This window comes from Falco cherrug, chromosome 1 (genome assembly GCF_023634085.1).
Source record: "Falco cherrug isolate bFalChe1 chromosome 1, bFalChe1.pri, whole genome shotgun sequence".
NCBI classification, from domain to species: domain Eukaryota; kingdom Metazoa; phylum Chordata; class Aves; order Falconiformes; family Falconidae; genus Falco; species Falco cherrug.
In genome coordinates, this window is record NC_073697.1 from 97,342,142 (window position 1) to 97,360,357 (window position 18,216).

Genomic DNA, 18,216 nt, shown 5'->3' on the forward strand with positions numbered 1-18,216 from the left:
TTCCTAATGGTCTGAAAATAAACCAAATATTTGTCTTGGCTTGTAGAGGAAAATGGTTACCTTGATTGAAACTTGGTTCTAACACACATTTCAGACAGTAATGAAGACTGCAGATATGAGATTTGTATAGGGTCTGTTACAGAAACCTCCACAGAGGTGTTTTTTTTTCCTTCTTCTTTCCCTTCTCTACCCAAAACTCTGCCTGGTATAGCTAAGGACCTCCAATAGCTTGTTGGGAAAAGGAGCTTTATCTTAGGTGCTAATGTTGTGAGCCACCTTTTATTCTTTGCCATACTGACAAAAGGTTAATGAAACAGAGCTGGCATTTCATCAAGGCCAGCACGGAAAATTAGGGACAGAGCTGCCATTAAAAATAACCAGATGCATGTGTTTCTATCCCTGACACACCGGTCTTGAAATATCTCCCTCTTGGGCTGTACAGCATCCAAGGAATAGCAGGAAATTGCAATTGTTACACTAGCCAGAGAATGGATTTAATTTGTACTGTTTTATCCTCCCTGTTGGAAACTATCCTCTCTTTTCTTCCACGCCAGCTAAAAAAGAAAAGAAAAAAGAAAAAAAAATCCAACGAAACCAACACATTTTTCTATAAAGCCTTCCATGCAGTTGGATCACAGCCTACCATAAAGCATGCATGCTTCCTCCATCAAAGATATGGATTGCTTGCCTTCTGCAGGGTTTCTTGCAACACGTCCACATAGGTCATTCTACATGTAAATTCACAGCAGCTTTAATTACAGTTAGTTTGAAAGCCACTGGTTGGTTAATTCAACTGGTATACAAAGCTGAGGCTAAGGGGGGTGTGTATATATATGTGTGTGTGTGTACACACAGAAAGGGCTGTTTCTTGGGATGAGAAAGAGCTGGTTAAAGTGCATGCTCTTGGCCATGCCAGGGCAAAGCCAGATGATTATATTTACCCAGTCTGCAAGAGGAGAATTAAACTGACTTTTTTGGATACAGAGGAGGAAAGAAGCTGCCGTACAAATAAACATCAAACTGTCCAGCAGTGACTGTCCAAGCAGAGGCTCAGGAGCCTTTGCTGGTTTAGATTAGTTCAGCAGGCATCAGTTTCTTACTAAGGCTATCTATCACATTGTGTAAGTGAAGTGAAGGAGCTGGGCAAGTTACAAGCATGTACACAATGGTGATATTGCTTCAGCTGAAGGGCAATTACTTGTTGAGCAACGTTAATTTACTTGCATTTGATCACATGTCTGTACAGGAGAGAGGTTTGCGTTCATTTAAGTCACCTGTTTTCTTTAAGTAGGTACAACTCTGGGCTATGCAGGTGGAACCAGCCTTTGGAAAAACAGGTTGCTGGCCTGGATAGATGACAAAGAGCTGAACCTTTATCAGGGCTAAGCAACAATAGACAATTTTTTTTTAAGAGGAATTTTGTACTCTTGTGACATCACAGTGAGAATATATTTGGCCCTGTTAAGACTGGAAAGATGATTGCAGTGGTTGAGTTACAGAGGCTTAATGAATTACTGCTTGTCAGCTGAGCTGTGGTAACTGACTCTGCCTGCTGGACACACAAAGTACAATGCATTCATTACCTCAAGGCTCATTTCAAGCACAGTGAGGCATAATGTGGTTACTCAGAGCCGAAGCTGGCCTGCACCCTTAGGCTAAAACCCCTTTGCTTTTGGAAAAGTACCTAGTCTTGTTGATTGGCCCCGGTGGGGTGGCTTTAATGGCTTATCTGGCTCCAGAGCACAGTGATCCCCAAGCTGACATGAGGTCTGAGCATGGTTCCTAACTTAGAGATGTGTGGTTCTGCTCCAGCCAAGCTCTGAACCCCTATCGACAGCACAGCCCCTAGATCCGCACCAGAAGTGGTTTATTACTGGCTCAGGAGGGAAGAATCATAAGAATGCAGTGAATCGTTAACAGCGCAAACCTGGGAGGTCTAAAGGAGGTCAGTGAGGAGGACAGCAGCTCTGCAGCGAGGCCATGGGAAAGCACTGGAGCTGCTCTGCTCCAGCAAGCACTCCAGCCCCGAGGTGATCCGACTGGAAGCAGATTAAAGAAGGCTGGCGAGGCATGGTGAATCACTCCTGTCGGAGCCCTTCCCTTTCTCAGCAGTGACTGTAGCCAAGAGCTGAAGTGACTCAGGATAGCAACATCAGCTGATGGTGGGAGATAGTCAGAGGGTGGCACAGCCCTGATCAATGTCTGTCATGGGGCCAGGCCACATCAGGTTCTACAGCACCTCCAGGGCAGAAATGCAGGCAGCAACGTTCTTGCTGGGGCTGCCATTGCCAGTGTTGTTGGCTCGTTGCTTAAACAGTCTTTCTGGCTATCTCTTCTGCCTCCTGAAGCTTTATTTTCTCTTCCCTAGAGAGAAACAGGAGCTTCAAAAAAACCTGCCTCTCCAGCTGCCTTCAGCCGTACCCTGTCAATGCAGAGCATTGGAAGAGGGAGCACGTGGAAGGGAGAGCGGAGCAGGGAAGTGAGAAAGTGAACCAAAGGAGGGAGCAGGACTTAAAAGGGAGAGAGCAATCTGGCAGAGAGGCAGGCTGCTCTGTTGGGGTCTACAGCACTGTCACTCAGCACTGGAATCAGGGGGTGATGCAGAAAAAGGAGGGTGGGTGGGAAGAGAGAGGAGAGCAGAAGCCCAGCAGCAGGGATGAGCAGGGCGAAGGCTGTGGCTATGAGGCAATCAAGCCTGATCAAGCTGTGCCCACAGCTGCCCCTCCTCCTAGTGTCATGCACACAGGCTGTGGCTTACAGCTTAGAGGACCACCACGGGGAGACGCCAGCACAGATGGGGACCCTGGCCACTATTTGTGTGATCTCTCCTGTGGGGCTCCTGGCTTGACACAGCCTGCAAAACTGCTCAGAAATCATGAGCACCTTTATAACGCTCTGGACAAAGTTTCCAGCATGGAAAAAAGGCCCAGGAAAACCTGGTTGCATGGTAGCTTCACACAAAGAACAGTTAATCCTGGGCTTTGCTACCTGTCACAGTGCATTACACTCCCCTGCAGCTGACCCGGGCTGTAGTCGACAGATCTGCATTTGTGTTCAAGAGCGCTCTTACCAAGGCATCAGAGAAATGGGGAGCTCTGGGAGGTGGAGCGGAGAGTAGGCAACTGTCAAACCCTTTTATAGCAGGTCCCACAGGAATTTGTTTTCCTCCTATTTTTAAGTTGAAAAAGATCGACTTTCACTGCAGGAAATAGCTCTCCTCCTCCCTCCCACCCACCTTTCTTTTTTCTACAGCACATTGGAAGAGCAGTTTGCTGTCTGCCTCAGGTTTCCAGGAATCAGGCTGTCAAACTGGAATCAGAGCGCTTGTTATCTGCAGCCAGGGAAGCAAAGGGAGAGAGAGGCTGGAGAAGCGGTGCTCCTGTCTGCTAATGCTTTAAACTTTAGGGTGTAGGTATTGGTGAGATACACTCTTCCCCATCCCTTTTGATCAGACTGAGATTGTAACTTGAGCCTCAGAAGACGTTTCTGTGAAGCCCCTAAAGACAGAATATTCATATCCACAGAAGCTGCCCTGCCTTCCCTAGTACAGCCATGTCACAGAAGGAGCTTGGGGAGGAAGCAAAATGACCTGCCCTTAAGGAATCTCTTCTGCATTATGCCACTTGCAGAGCTGCACATTCGTAAGAGCACTCAAATACAGGCCTAACTTTGCCCTCCTGTTAGAAACGAACACATTCAATCAGTGCAATGCTCTTAAGATCTCCACATGCCTAGGCAGCGCTAACATCATGACACAGATTCCTGTACATCAATAAATTTGCACCTTGTTGCAAAGCGGACAGTCAGCAGCCATGCACTGGGGCTCTGGGCAGGGGGCATCATTAAGCCATCAGACTCAACGCTGCAGTTCAATTCCCAGCGCATCATCCAGAATTTAGAGCAGAGGTCGGGCTAACCAGCAATAGCCTGTTGGACACTTGACTGCAACACACTACCTTTTGATCCTCAGAATTCACAGACCAGTGATTTCTCATGCCTTCCTTCCCTATTCTGCTGATACCAATCATTTTTGTTCACCAGACACAAACCGGTCCTTCCCGTGCTGGGCTCCTTTCTCCCATTTCCCTTTCAGTGACAGCAGAGACAATGCCCCCTTTGTAGGTGCTCCTACATGCCTGGTGGAAAACCTATCGGAGACTAGCACAGTTATATCAATAATCTCCTGTTTATTATTCCTCCTGGCATGGGATTTGCCATTACCTCTCCAGCATAGGCAATGTTTTCCATTCATCTTTTCTTAGCCAGGTGTTTGCTCATTTGCAGCGGGGGGGCTTCAAAAGAGACAAAGCTACAATTGATGGGAAACAGAAGGCCAGGCTTCTGCCAAAAGAGGTTTTCTTCAGGGATATTTATAGTCTTCAAAATGGTTATTACAATGTCTTTCAACAGCAGTTCTACACACCTGTTAAAAAAGCCTTGCCTTTGCTTTCCTGGGACCTGTCTGATGATCTTTGTTGGGCACCTGTTAATCAAACACTTTTCAGGTTCACATCCTTCCAGGGCAACCAGTCTTGGGTAAATAACTCCTTCCCACACCACTGAGGCCAAAGGCACAGCTCTTCTAGGGTAGGAGTAGGGAGCAGGACAACCCCCTTAAATGTCAGGGCCAAGAGAGTGGTGGCAGCATGGTTTCAAGTAGATTCAAGCATGGGGTTGAAGTGCAACAGCTCTTTCTTAGCAGCTCCAGGCACAAAGAGTTCCCTGCCTAGTAAGGGTGCTTAAAGGCAGGGAGACCTACTGGGAGTGACTTTGCACAGATCAAAGCACATCCGTGCCCAAATGTGTCCATCAGCAGGTGGTAGTGCTATCGAATATACAGACTGAAGCAAGTGCTAATTGATAAACACACAACAGCAAGGTCCATCAGAGAATCATATGCAGAGACTTGTTTCAACAAAAGTTAAGTAGATATCTGCTCTCTTTACTTCTATTAGAAAAGCACAGAGCAACTAAGTACACACATTTCCTAGGCATCACAGATTTAAGGATTAAGTTAGGTAAATTTATAGTAACCGACCTCAGATAACTTTCTGCACATCTGCATTCACATTATGTGTTTAGAAAGACTGAGTACTTGAGCACATACGCAATTTAAAGTATGAATTCACTTTGCTTGTGTCTGTATTCTTTTACATCGGCTTACCCTAGAAAGGTCCTACATTTCAACATGTAAAGGAATATAAATATGTAAAAATGTTCAACATGTAAAGTGTAAAGAAATCGCATACCTTTAGTTTAAGGGAGCCTTTATTTTTTTACCTCCGTTCCCACTACCTTCTGACTGTGTGAGTCAGTGAGGATGGACTCAGAGTTAACATTTAAGCAAACTATGAAAGGGCATATCAAATCTAAGCAAGTTCTTGGTTTTTGCTCTGGGTAGAGCTTCAGAACCCCCCTCTCATGTTACACATTGTGCTAGAAGACATGGCCACCTCCCTAGAGCCGAGTATGCTTCATGGACATCAAACCTGAATGGGGCTGAATCTTCCCATTTTCATTCAGTCAAATCTCACAATGAGAGCTGCAGCAGTAAAGTTGCCAATGTGGCCAGGCTTCTGCGAAATACTTTGGACTGGAAGACTTCTTGGGCCTGTCTGCTATTATCAGAGCCACAGTACTTGCCCTTTTCAGCTACAGGAGGGCAAATAGAATGCTTTTCTGTGAAGTTGATATGGTGGAAACTTTAAGAGTCTGAGTCCTGAAAACCAAGCAAGATACACAGGACAAACCAAGGAGATCAGATTCGACTTTGCAAAACAAACCCATCTGGTACAGAGAAGATGTGCATTAGAGCAGACACAGAGCGAGAGTCCAGCTGGGGAACAGACCACAGCTATCTTGGAGGAAGAGAGAACTTTTCCAGCCCTCCCTTCCCAGCACTTTCACTGCAAAGCCTCACAGATTTTGAACTAGAACTGCCCTCTTCCTCCTCCTCCACTCCCATGTGGACTGGCTGTCTGGGACATTATCTCAGCTCTGCTCAGGTCCCACTAGGTTCTCTGCCCGCAGCTCCCAGGCTCTGGTAATAGGCATCTCCAAGGCAGAAAACTGCAGCGTGGTGGGTTTGCCATTTCAGTTCCTTCCCTTTTGTTCACCTTCAGGAGCCAGTAGGGGCTCGTGGAAACAGATCACCCAGCCAGCTTGGGGTCCTCACCAGGGAAAGACCAAAGTCATTGCTGTTCAGACACTACAAGCCCTGGACTCTCATTAGTAGAACACTATTGCTGTCTCAATCACAGGGATTCACTCTAGTAATTCCATGCAAAATTAAGAGCCGCTTGGCAAGATTCACATCCCACAAACACAGGGACAGTTCCTGCCCCACTCCCTGTGCTGTCCAAGAAAGCTGAAAAGGAGCTGCAGCCAAGCTCTTTGTACTTCACTTGGGTTAATCTTTGCTCTGCTTTCCAAAGAAATGGGCGCAGAGCCCAGACTGCTGGTACAGCCCAGCAAGCCAGGGGCTACCCCACTGCAGTGGGCCACAAAAGCCATGCACATGGGGAAAGAGGCCCTGGGAAGAAAGTGGAGAACTCTGCAAATTAGAGAAGAGAAAGGGAGGGGAAATGCTGCTGTTGGCTAAGTATCTTCATTCAGAAGTTATTACATTGTAAATACAGCTCCTGCTCCTACTATATTTTTGCCCCTTGGCATCACAGAGGAGCTATAAATATAGCTACAGATCATGCCAAAGTTTGGGGAAGGTGCTACAGCCTGCCTTAAAATGTGGGCTGGCACCCCTGATGTGCCGAACGAGAATATGTTGTTCCTCTACACAGGTCTTAACATTTCAAGCCAGACAGAAGGAACAAATGCCTACAGATCATTTTATCATCAAGAGAGACTAGCAGGACCTCAACTACATGCCTACAGCCCCAGAATGTCTTTCCATGAACATTTCCAGCATGCAAACCACAAAAGAACATTTTCATCCTTGGAACACCACCGTGGCAGGAGACACTGTCCTGAAGAGGGACATCCAGGCTTGGCTAGCATCACTGTCCAACCCTGAGCACAAGTTGTTTTTCTTCTGTGTGCAGGAGAAGGTAGGCAGCGAGGGGCTAGATCCTCCAGTTCAACCTTCAGAGCATCTATACAGTTCAGTGTTGTTTGAACCAAACACCAGCCCTGCTGAGGGAATGGGGACCCCAGGAGATTTTTGCAGGCACTTCGGAGCAATTCAGAAATTTGCCACTAGGCAGCTCATGGGTAAGAACATACCTGTAAATACCATGGGCAAAAAAAATGGGCTTTTGTGTGTATGCGTGTGTGCAGTAGGTTCACACTGATAATGCTGTCTGGATTTGCAACTGTCTAGACAATGGGAAAATTAGCATCATGAAACTGGATAGCTTTGTATGATGCCCAGCCAAATATCTGGGAAATATTTCTGTAACGGTGCTCCTCAGAGGGAGATATGAGTCCGAGCTGTCTGTTACAGATGCAGCTCTTGTGCCTTGCATTCTGGTGAGGGATAGAGGGCTTTTACTGAGCTTGTTGGGCCTCGTCTACCATACTTTTCAGCCAGATGCCGGGTGCTACTGTGGAGGAAAATAAGCCCACAGCACAAGCATGGCAAATGAGCTTTCCATAGATTGGAGCTGCTGCTTTTCTGGCACAGGAAAGGAATTTCGTCCTATGAACTAGAGGCTAGGACTGTATGGACAGTGGTTTACCTCTGGAGACAACTAGAAGCCAGTGTCTCCCCAGCCTGTTTTACAGTCTACAGTCCAGCCCAAAGGATTTCTGGGTTGTAAGTTTAACTATTACTCGCTATGAGATAAAAGCTTACAGAGAAGAAGCAAGACTCATACTGAACTTCTTGCCTGGAGCCCTGGGAGCACAAGGCTTAGAGATGCACAGGGATCTCTCCTCCTGTCACCTGGAACAAGAAGATACAGCAATCAGGATTGCATTTATGACTGAGGTTGGGAAGTGCTTTGCCTCCATGGCCTCTGAGAAAGTTCCTCCTCAGAGCTGTAAGGACAAGTTCTACCATGGTGGTACTTGCTCCGTATAACAACTGTAGAAGCACTGGTCCAGCTGAGCAGAGCCGGTGCAGTAGGAAGACAGAGGGAGGCAGGACCTACTTTTCCTTAGATGACAGGTAAATAAGGTTCTTGTAGCATCTCCATCCTGTGTGGAAATTGGAACAAGCTCAGACCTCAGTGGTCCTTGAGAGTCCTTACACAAAGGTAACAAGCTTGCTGCAGCCAAGCCCTTCCCAGAAAGGCACCAATGTCCACAAGGAGAGAACTCCAGACCCAGACTCAGAGATTCACTTCCCCTGGCTGTGGTTTTGTTTCAGTTTTGCTGGTACCTTTTGCTTTTTTAAAAAACACAAACCAACCAACCAACCTGCAACTCCCCCAAAACCATCAATCTCCCTCCCCACCCCTGAACCAAAATAACACTTCACACTGCTCTTAGTGCTAGTGACCAGCTGCAAAGATCAAGTTCGATCTAAATTCTAGTTTTGGCCCAAATAAAGCTTTCTCTCTAGTTCTGCACCCCAGCAAACACAACGTTTGTAGGATGATGACATCTAAATACAAGAAGATTGAAAGGAAAAATATACAAATGATGGAAAAAAAAAAAAGAGAAGCTCCAAAGCACATGGTCTATTAATGACTCAGGGCAATATATCAACACCTTCCATTGCTTCTCTGAAAAGCTTCAAGAAAGGCAAGGAGACCAGACAACTGGCACCTCATCTCTTTGGAGAGAAGATATTATCTTCCCCTGGAAGGGAAGAGCTGTCAATTCATCTAAGGACAGCAGAGTTTAAGTAGCAGCTCACTGTTATTGATGATTGCCAGCCAGGGAACCTTTGGCTTGGTTTAGCTTGTAGGAAGCCTTGAAAAACTGCTCTTTCAGTGGATGTGTTAGAGAAAAGAATAATATTTGCAAGCCTTGTGTAGATTCCAGGAAAACGTGGTGCTCAAACTGGGGGCTTCTCCCCATGAATAGCAGTGGAGGCTTCTTTTTCCCCCCGTGTCAACAGTGACAACCAAGGGTCTGGATACAAAACACAGAAGAACTTTTAATGGAGAAGCTGAAGTTGCCATGGGTCACTTTTACAGAGATCTTGCATTCTCTTCTGTGAGGGACTGCATGATATTTCTGGATACTGTTCAGCAACAGTTGAAAGAGTCCTCTGGAACAAGCCTGTGTTGTGGCGTGGGGTTTTCAAAACAACAGACCTGACTAATCCAAGGATGGAGATGGCCAGTGAGGGATGATTTGCTGTGGCAGGTGGTTCTGGTAATATACTGATGCTAACAGGAAAGTGCCAGCACAAGTGCTTGCTTGGATACTGGCAGCCTGGCTGGATAGGGTTTGAAGCTGATGCACTTCTCCAGAGCACTCACAGGAGGAAACTCAAAAGAAAAGCCAGAGCAAAGGATGGAGCTAGCAACCTTTTCTGTGCTGAGAAGAGGCCTGTGGCACAGGGACACTGCTGATCCACAGCCAAAGAGCAAAGCCTTCAAAATACAGTGCAGCATGCAGGCAATAACTGACATGCATTGTGTTTTCAACCAGGTCTCCACGTGCCCCATAGACATATGGCAAGAACCAGATGAGACACTGGGGAGACAAACAGGTCTCCTGCTCTGACAGAGCATGTCTGAGGCACTCAAGCTGAAAGAGACAGCTCATGGGGTGTACTGAACATGAGAAGCTTCTTTCACTGATCCCACCATGGCTTCTGGCAGGCTGGGAGGCAGAAATCAATACCTGCATAAGAGAGACTTTTACAATTATGCTGGCCTAGCTGAACTTGGTCTGACTCTCAGCGATAGCAGAGGCATAGGATGGAGAATACTGGGTCCTTTGAACAGCTGCCATGAAAACTGTATTCCAGATCATTCATCTGAAGTCAGCAGAAAAAGACTGGCTGTGATGAAACCAGTCATCAAGAGACTCAAAATGGGTGCACTGAGCTTGTCCATTTTGCGGAGACAGTATTTGGTGTGTGTGCTTAAACACCTCAAAATCAATAGCCACTTTGGGGAAAAAGCTCTTAGCTCCTTGACTAGCCCTGATTATTATTATTTTTTTTTTTTTATGAGGTGCCCCCACACATGATGCAGAGCAGCACCATAAGAAACACAACCTGGATGCAGCAGCTAGGCTAGAACCAAAACAGGTGAATACAAGCTAGTGCTGAATTGGTTTGCACTACTGGGGGTTCGCTTAATGGTCCCAAAGTGTTATACCTTGGCAATAATGTCTGAAGTGAAACATTTAATTTGTGTTTTCTTGACAGAACAATAAAAAAGTTGCTATAACAACAAAAAGTCCCAGGGAAAGGGCAGACAAAGATTAGGATTTTTTGTTCAGGATTTTAAACAGGAGGCAATTTTGCTCTGGAGATGAGTGCAGAAGCAGTTCAGAGGAATAAAAGCCTCTGTACCCTCATTTTATGTCAGAGGAAGCCAGTAGTTAATACCCTTCAGATACCATTGAAACAATTTCCTACCTATGACAAAATAATGGCACCAGAAAGTTAAAATTTTTGTGTTGCTGTTTGACTTTTCTGAGCTATTTCCTTGTTCCCATCCATCACAACACTGACTGGACAATTTCCCCCCCTCCTCCAGTTCTCATAGAACTAATCTTTTGAGTTTTGTGAAGTTGATCTTGGCTCATGGCACACACCCCACATCTGTTTTCCTAGGCCTTACCATTTGACTCTGAATTATTGCATTTTAAATTTATCCCCCCACTGCTACTGTCAAGTTTAAAACCAAAACTAAACACTCCCACCACCACCAAGATGTACCTGATATCTGGGAAGGCACATGTCCCCTCACCTCCTGGTACTGAATAGTGAAAAGTTACTGTAAGAATGTTAACTGCTTATTTATTCTTTAAGATGATACGGTGTGAACTGACAGCATAGGTTAAATACAATTATTCTGTATGAGTGAATTTTCAAAGCTCTCCTTTTGGTTCTTATCCAAGATCCTTTGAAAGAACATCATTAAAGATAAGCACGTACACAGACCAGTAGGATGTGACATATTCTTAGATGGGTCATGTTGGTTTTGCTGCCTTTTGAAATCAAGGCCTGAGATCCCTGTTCTTGGGCAAACTGCCACATGCTTCCAGGAGAGCCTGACTTCGGACTAAAGACCTTACTACTGTACGTCCCACAGTGACCAGTGACTTGGCAGAACCATCCCCAGACGCTGCAAGAGACACCAAACTTGCAAGTGGAAGGTACCTGCTGAAAAGTTTGGTCTCTCAAGATTCAGACTTTCCCAAACTGAAACTTTCAAAACTATTAACCCTCTTTGAAAACAAGTTCTTAGCACCTTGCTGAATTTCAATTAGGGTGACTGGAAGGGAAAAATGCTGAGTTCAATCAGGCAACACCTACATTAGAGATAGCATATGGTCAAGCAAGAGCATATCTGCTGGGCATACAGTCAGAAAAGCTCTGCTGGACCTCTGCAGATTCATGACCTTCAGTTGAATTTGGCTAGATGGATCTGGGCTGGATATGCTTTCCACCCTTCTGAATCCAGTAAGACAGTTAATAAATAATTCTTTCAGCATCATCTTTCCTGTGGTACTTTGTTCATTCTATTTCTGCTACTAGGCAGAACTCAGAAATGCAGGAATGTGAAAGTTAGAAGGGTTTGTCCCAAGTGCAAAACACTAAATCTGGACTCCAGTACACATTTCCTTGGCTGGGGGAGTCAAAGCCCAGAGACCAACAGAAAAGATGAAGGCGATGGATTAAAGGCAACTCCATTCCAGGGTAACCCCCTTTCCCTGGCCCAGTGCTGAGCATTGCAGAGTTCTGGCCATCTCTGATCGGTTAACCCCAGCGCTGGATGGCTACAGAGCTGAAATGGGGACACACATAAAAAAAGACACACACCAAAAAATAAAAAAAAAAAAAGAAAAGAAAAAAAAGAGAGAGAAAAGACAAAAGACAAAAGGAAGTGAAGAGAAATTTTAAATGCTGATAGTTGGTAATTATTCTGAAGAATGCACAATGAGGAAAATAGCTTTCACAGGGGCAAACCACTATGATTTGGAAAAAAGGTAATGTTTTTAAACTCATACACAGAGTGAGCTCTCTGGTTGCAATTAGGAAACGTTAGCTCAGTCAGGCATGGAGAACGCTTCCTTGCCAATGTCAGAGTCTTGTTTTGTCTCTGATAATTCCACATTCTCTTTTAAGAGACAGCTCATGTTTGATGTTAGTGTGTCAATATATAAGGCTAAATGCTATCCTGACATATTCTGACCCTTAAAAAACACACACCCCCCAGCAGCAGCCCCTTCTTGGGGCTGCTGGCCTTGCTCAGACTTCTCCAGCCCATTGCAAGGTCTAAAGGTAGGAACTATATTAGTTCCTTATAGCTCTTCACTGTGTGAGAAAGTGGGGTGAAGAGCAATCCATTCCTTAGTGTTATTCCTGCAAGAAGCTGTGTCAAAACAAGGAGAACGATCAGGCAGAATAGCTGCATTTGAACACCTCTCTCTAGACACGTTCTCAGCCATGGCAAGGAAGAGTTTGGAGAGATGGCTGTTCGACTGACATTCAGATGCATTTTAGTGCAGCATAATACATCAGACCTCCTTGGAAGTGAGCCCTGCTTGCTTCACCTCATCCAGAGTTCCTTGTGTCTCCCTGCAGCAGGTGACCCTTTAAGTCAGGAGAGCTCCAAGCCATACTACTGTTTGTATAGACTGTTCTGTTCCATCTTACTCATTCCCCTTGAACCTCTTATACTCCCTCTTTCTCCCTGCAGCCAAAATAAAGATCCTTGAGAAAGTAGGCACATCTTGGAACAACTAAGAGACTCCAAAGCTCCAGACTTTTGAAAAATCAGGTGCAAAGCAAGAGCAACACATTTATAATGGTCACCTGAGTGTAGCACTACACAAAATGCCAAAAGGCAGAGTGTTGAACACTGCTTTTTTAAAACTACAGATGGGCTGAGTTATCCACAAAGGAAACTCAAGAAGAGCTCATGTCTGGAAGTAATAAAAAACATTTGCATAACATGCATGGCGCATTCAGTGCTAGCAGGAGGTGCTGGATGAAGAGTCCAACAGGCTGAGGACCTCCTTTGCCAACGGGAGTGAAAACCCAGAAACCCTCTTTTAAAAGCGGCCTGGAAGCACTTTCTCAGGGAAGAAGGTGGGTCAGTCTCCCACGCACAGGTACTGGTTCACCTTTCAGAGAGTCAACCCACTTTCCAGCTGACCCCTGCCAACCATTTTTGAGATATATCAGAAGCATCTACACAGAGGAAATTCATATGATCCAAACAACTATAAGAAGTTTTACTTCCTAAACCTGTGCTGGAATTAGGGCACACAAGTCTGCTAAGCAGTGGTACAACAACCTGACATGGAGAAACATCTCGGGCTGGAAGCTGCATAGCTGCTGTGGTAGAAATATGCTGGTGTAGCAAAACCAGCCCTGCTCTCTGCACTAGCACGGAGGTTGCCAGCACAATTTCTTTCTACTACACCATACAGTGTCTCTCTCACACTCACTGAGGTTGCAGCAAGTCCCAACTACTCTGCTGCAGGCATCAGTCAGCTGCTGATGGCTAGAGTCAAGAGAACTTAAACAAAGCCATCCCACAAGTCATACTTATTTATCTGTTGTCACACCCTTTTTTTTCTTCAGAGAATGACATGACTAAGAATGTGCATCAGTGCTGTAACAGATAAGATCATCCAAAGCCAAGTCCTCACACACTGTTGCCATGTGTAACATCAGGGCAAACCTTCTCCTTTAACATAATAAGGGCCTGTGTTCTTTGCAGCAAGGGGAGTGTAGCTGAGATGTTTCCCTTGCTGACATACCATAGTGCTAAGCTACTGCGGCAGGCACCAGAGGCAACAAATGTAAAGTCAAAGGCATTATAATCTAAGGAAGGGCTGGAGAAACCCAGACTGAGATGTCATAATAACATAAGCCAGAATTCTTTACCCTTGTAACCAGAAAGAAACTATTGATATGCCAGTTTCCACCCATAAATAGCTATAGTTGAGGGTCTGAGTTTATAAAACGTTGAATGACTTACCATATGTTGCACTGGATGGTTTTGGTCGGAAGTCCACAAAGGATCAGTTAGACAGCAATTTCTCCTGTTGAGACAAAAACTAAGAGGTAAAAACTGCCTTGCCAAACCCAGAAGATAAGCACAAAGACACACTGTTTTAAGTCATAGGGGAGCAGAAATGTGCTGGAACACATAAGGAACAAAGCAAATACAGGCTCTTGGGGTGTTTAGACTACAGCCTGTCTGCCTTTTTCCAAGTTTGGTTGAATGAAAAAGCAATTTACAGTGAGTTCAGGATTACTGCAGACATGCCAGAGAGTCCCAGCTGCACAGCAAGTTGTTTAACCTGGGAAAGCCAGCTCATTCACAGGTAAAGGTTCCAGGTGTTTACAAGGCAATGAGGAGACATAGTTCAAACAGCGCAGCAGTGAGGAGCTGGCTCCCAACAGCCAACTCCCTGTTCCCCCCTACATCCCATGTGCTGATGCCCAAGCCTCTTGACAAATGGGTCCCACTGCATTTTCTGCCTTTATCCAGGATACCTTTATCCCTGAAGACGTGGTGGGGAAGAGCATGGTCAGCAGGAGACATCCCAGGTTTTCCCTGTTTCTCCTGTGCTCTGAGCACCACCAGAAATAGATGTAATATATCCAGGTTTCAAACTCATAATTCCTTGGACTAGAATGTATAGATGGAGGTGTGTAAGGGGCATGGAGAAACAGCTGAGACACTATAGATTCTCCATGCTGGTTGGCAAGTAGATTAAACCTGTTGTCCTCCATGGGAGAGGTGGGTTGTCAGTCACACAGGACCCCAAAGCAGGTCTGATTTGGAGACGAGGAAAACCAAGGGTGGACATGGAGCTGGGAAAACGGACTGTGGCACAAGCTTTCTCACTGTGCACAGCGCTGGCAGTGAGCAGAGGCTTGCAGGGAAAAAGGCTGGAGTTCTCCTTTCCCAGGAAGGCCCCTGCATTTTGATTTCACTTGAGCTGGGCCATTGCAGACCACCAACCCACAGCCCCACATACCCTTCACACAGAGGGCTAAAGTTGTTGGGAAACACTATTTATCCGTATGAAGCGCACACATATACATACTGGGCACTAGCCACTTGGTACCTAAGCAAGTAAGACACAGCCCCTCTGTCTGCAAGGGAATTACCATTGTGAGTTACCAGCTGAGACAGATTCATTTTACATGCGAGAGTGGAAAATGCTGCTTAAAGACTACATGAACCAAAAAGAACAAACAGCAGGGCTTGAAGCAGTGGTCTCTTATGTGCTCCAAACTGCCAAGGAGCTCTGAGCACGGCTGTCATTCGTTCTCTCAACAGACCTTCCTCGCAGAGAAGTGAACTAGACTGTAATGCTCCACTCTTCCCTCAGGATCTAGGGCATCTTCCAGACCCACCCATCACCTCCACGCACTGCCAGCGTCCCTGATTTAGTGGTGGGAGTGGGCTGGGGCAGCACCATACAGGGTGTAGGTAGAGGTGGTCTCCACCAGTGATCGACTCCTGCTGTAGTGGTGTCTGGGACTCAAGTACCTTCTGCCTTCTCTTCCCCTTTGCCTGCACAGGCTGCAGGCTCTCTGGGGCATGGCTGATCTTTTATCTTCTGCAGTTGCAGACAGCATTGCAACACGTGCACCATGGGTGCCAGTATCAGCCAGCAGAGCAACAAGGGAGACTTTCCCTTGCAGTAGTTACTCCCAATTTATCCCAGTAATAGATCACTCTGGGATATACCCTTGGTATATTTGCCAAGCTTGTTAAAACAAGGATGAGGAAGCTCCTTGAGGCAGGTCCCCCCCAGCTTCCCAGCTCACAGACAGCTTTGCTTCACCAGCTTCTGAAGGTCTCAACCCGCCAGTTAAAAGGCAGGAGGGGAGAAAACAGCATTTGCTTTGTGTGACATGGAGGGCTGAGAAAATTTAGAAGATAAATGATTCAAAATAAAAAGCAGTGCAAAAACAGATTAGGAAACTACTGTGCCGTGACTATTAATGAAGCAATAGAAAATATCAATCACTCTCTAGCCTCTGAAGCTTGCTGTGAGAGAAGAATTAGGAGATTTTATGTTCCAAGTACCAGGAAACCGCAGGGCCCTGGTGCCTAGTTCTCAAAAGAACACTGAATCACAGGGAGGAAAGCAGAGTGCTGCAAAGAGAGCCAAAGGCAGAGTTTAAAAATAGCAGCTTTCAGTTTTGTTTCTTTTTTCTTCTGAAGTGCCTGGATATAGGATCATGTCAGGGGGTGGATAAAGACAGCAGAGCAGATCCTGCAGAGGGAGAAGTCTTCCTGAATACATGCTGGTCAGGGGGTTGTGGGCTGTTCATTTTGCACTCAGGTCCACATGCCCCCCCCCCCCCAAGAAGCTGGTCTCTCCTGATCCTACTGTCCACCCAAACCAAAAGAAGGGCATCAGTGGAGTGGGAGCTGGGCAGCTCAGCTACCCTATCAGTACATGCAGAAGCCAGCACAAACAAGCAAAGCCAAGGGCTGAATGTGTGATCAAGCCTGAACCATCCTCTTCTGGACATATGCAGGGCCAATTTCCCATAGCGTTAAGGTCACTTTTGAAATGCTGCACAAGGAATGACACTTACTGACATGTCTGTGCTAATCCCCTGGGTCTGTGTGCAGGGAGAAATCGTGTCTGGCTGCTGCATGCTGGCAAATGTACTAAACCAAGAGAAAGGACATCTAAGTTCTGATGCTGCTCAAATTTCTCCAGCCTCTCAGACTCTGGACCACTTGAAAGACCCCAGGCCAGATTCACAGCATGTACCAAAGCAAGCAAACATAGAAGCTGGATGTTGGTACCCCAGACTGGCAAAGGAGAGGGAGCAGTATCTCCTGAAATGGACAGTAAAGCTTTAGGTCATGCAGTGGAGTATCAGTTATTGTTTTAAGGCAAAAATGGGCAGGGTCTGCAGAAAAAAATTAGCTCTTCTCCTTGGAATAGATCAAAAATTATGTCTGTAGGTAGCTGGTATCAGAAGGCAAAGCTCCTTCCTTGCAGAGGCAGGATGCCCCCTTGGGCCTTTGCTTTGTCTGTGGAAAGAGAAGAAAGGCACAGCTGATGCTCTGGATAAGGCTGTCTGCATCTGACTCCTCAGGGAAGTCTCATGTGTATTATGAGTCATTGCTCAGAGGATGTTCTTAAATCCAGAGAGGAATAACGCTTGTAATAAGGACAACAAGTGCAGGGAGCCACATAAAACACCTTTTCCCAATTAGCAAGTAGATACACAAACCCTTTTTTCCAGCCAGCTCAGGGACAAAACAGTCAAGTTTTTCACTCTTAAAAGCTATGACTCAAAAGGAGGGCAAGGGGAAGGGAAATACTGGCTCTGTCACTTGATTAATAGTAGTACACAAATCAAACTGCTACCAACGTGTTGCAAGACTGGCTCCTTACAAGTTCAGTTTCTCCTGTCACTGGCAGGGGCTTCTGAGCTCTAATGTAGAGAATGACCAACTAGCACATGAGTCACACAGCATTCACAAAAATTCAAATAGACTTGAAAACAAAAAACCTAGTACTGATAATAATGCTGACCAAGTCCTAAAGGAACATTTTAACTTTATAAACATGCAGAAAAATCCCAAACATTTGAAACCCGAAGTATTTCCTTGCAAAGAAGTTTCCACTGGAATGTCATCTGTTCTTGCTGTTATTTGGGATAGGTAGCTGACACAACCAACTAGATTCCACTGACCTGTGTGGCACAGAGCTTTTCGTTCCTGTGACTCATAAGGTGGCCTAGGAATCCAGTAGTGCCATAGGCCAACGTAATTGCCTTGTCACGTGCACAGACTGTTAAGCAGCAAACTTCAAAAAAGCTGCTTCCACAGACTTAAAGAGCCCCACATGTCCCAGAGATGCTCTGAGAGAGACAAAGTGACTTGCTGTCCTTCAAAAGGACCAAGCCAGAATGTACTAGGAGCAAACAGTGGTGCAATGTCCTGCCCTCCAAGTGGGCCTGAAAGCTTTTATTATGTGAGAAAGTCTTTAAAACACAACCTCAGTTCCAGTTCATCCAGTGCTTCCTTCCCTCCTGTCTAGCCTTGCAGGTACAAAAAGCTCCTTCAGCCCAGCTGGCCTGGGATTTTCCCTTGCTCAGCTTTCAGTGGAGATTACCATGGCTGC

At 45.8% G+C, this 18,216-nt stretch overlaps 1 long non-coding RNA gene across 1 annotated transcript in view; it reads right to left on the bottom strand.

The window, feature by feature from the left end:
- LOC129737486 (uncharacterized) overlaps positions 1-18,216 on the bottom strand; it is a 45,802-nt gene that overhangs the window by 21,199 nt on the left and 6,387 nt on the right. Inside the window, exon 2 of the long non-coding RNA XR_008735395.1 lies at positions 14,082-14,145. This is a non-coding gene — a long non-coding RNA (uncharacterized LOC129737486). The remainder of the gene's footprint in view (positions 1-14,081; positions 14,146-18,216) is intronic.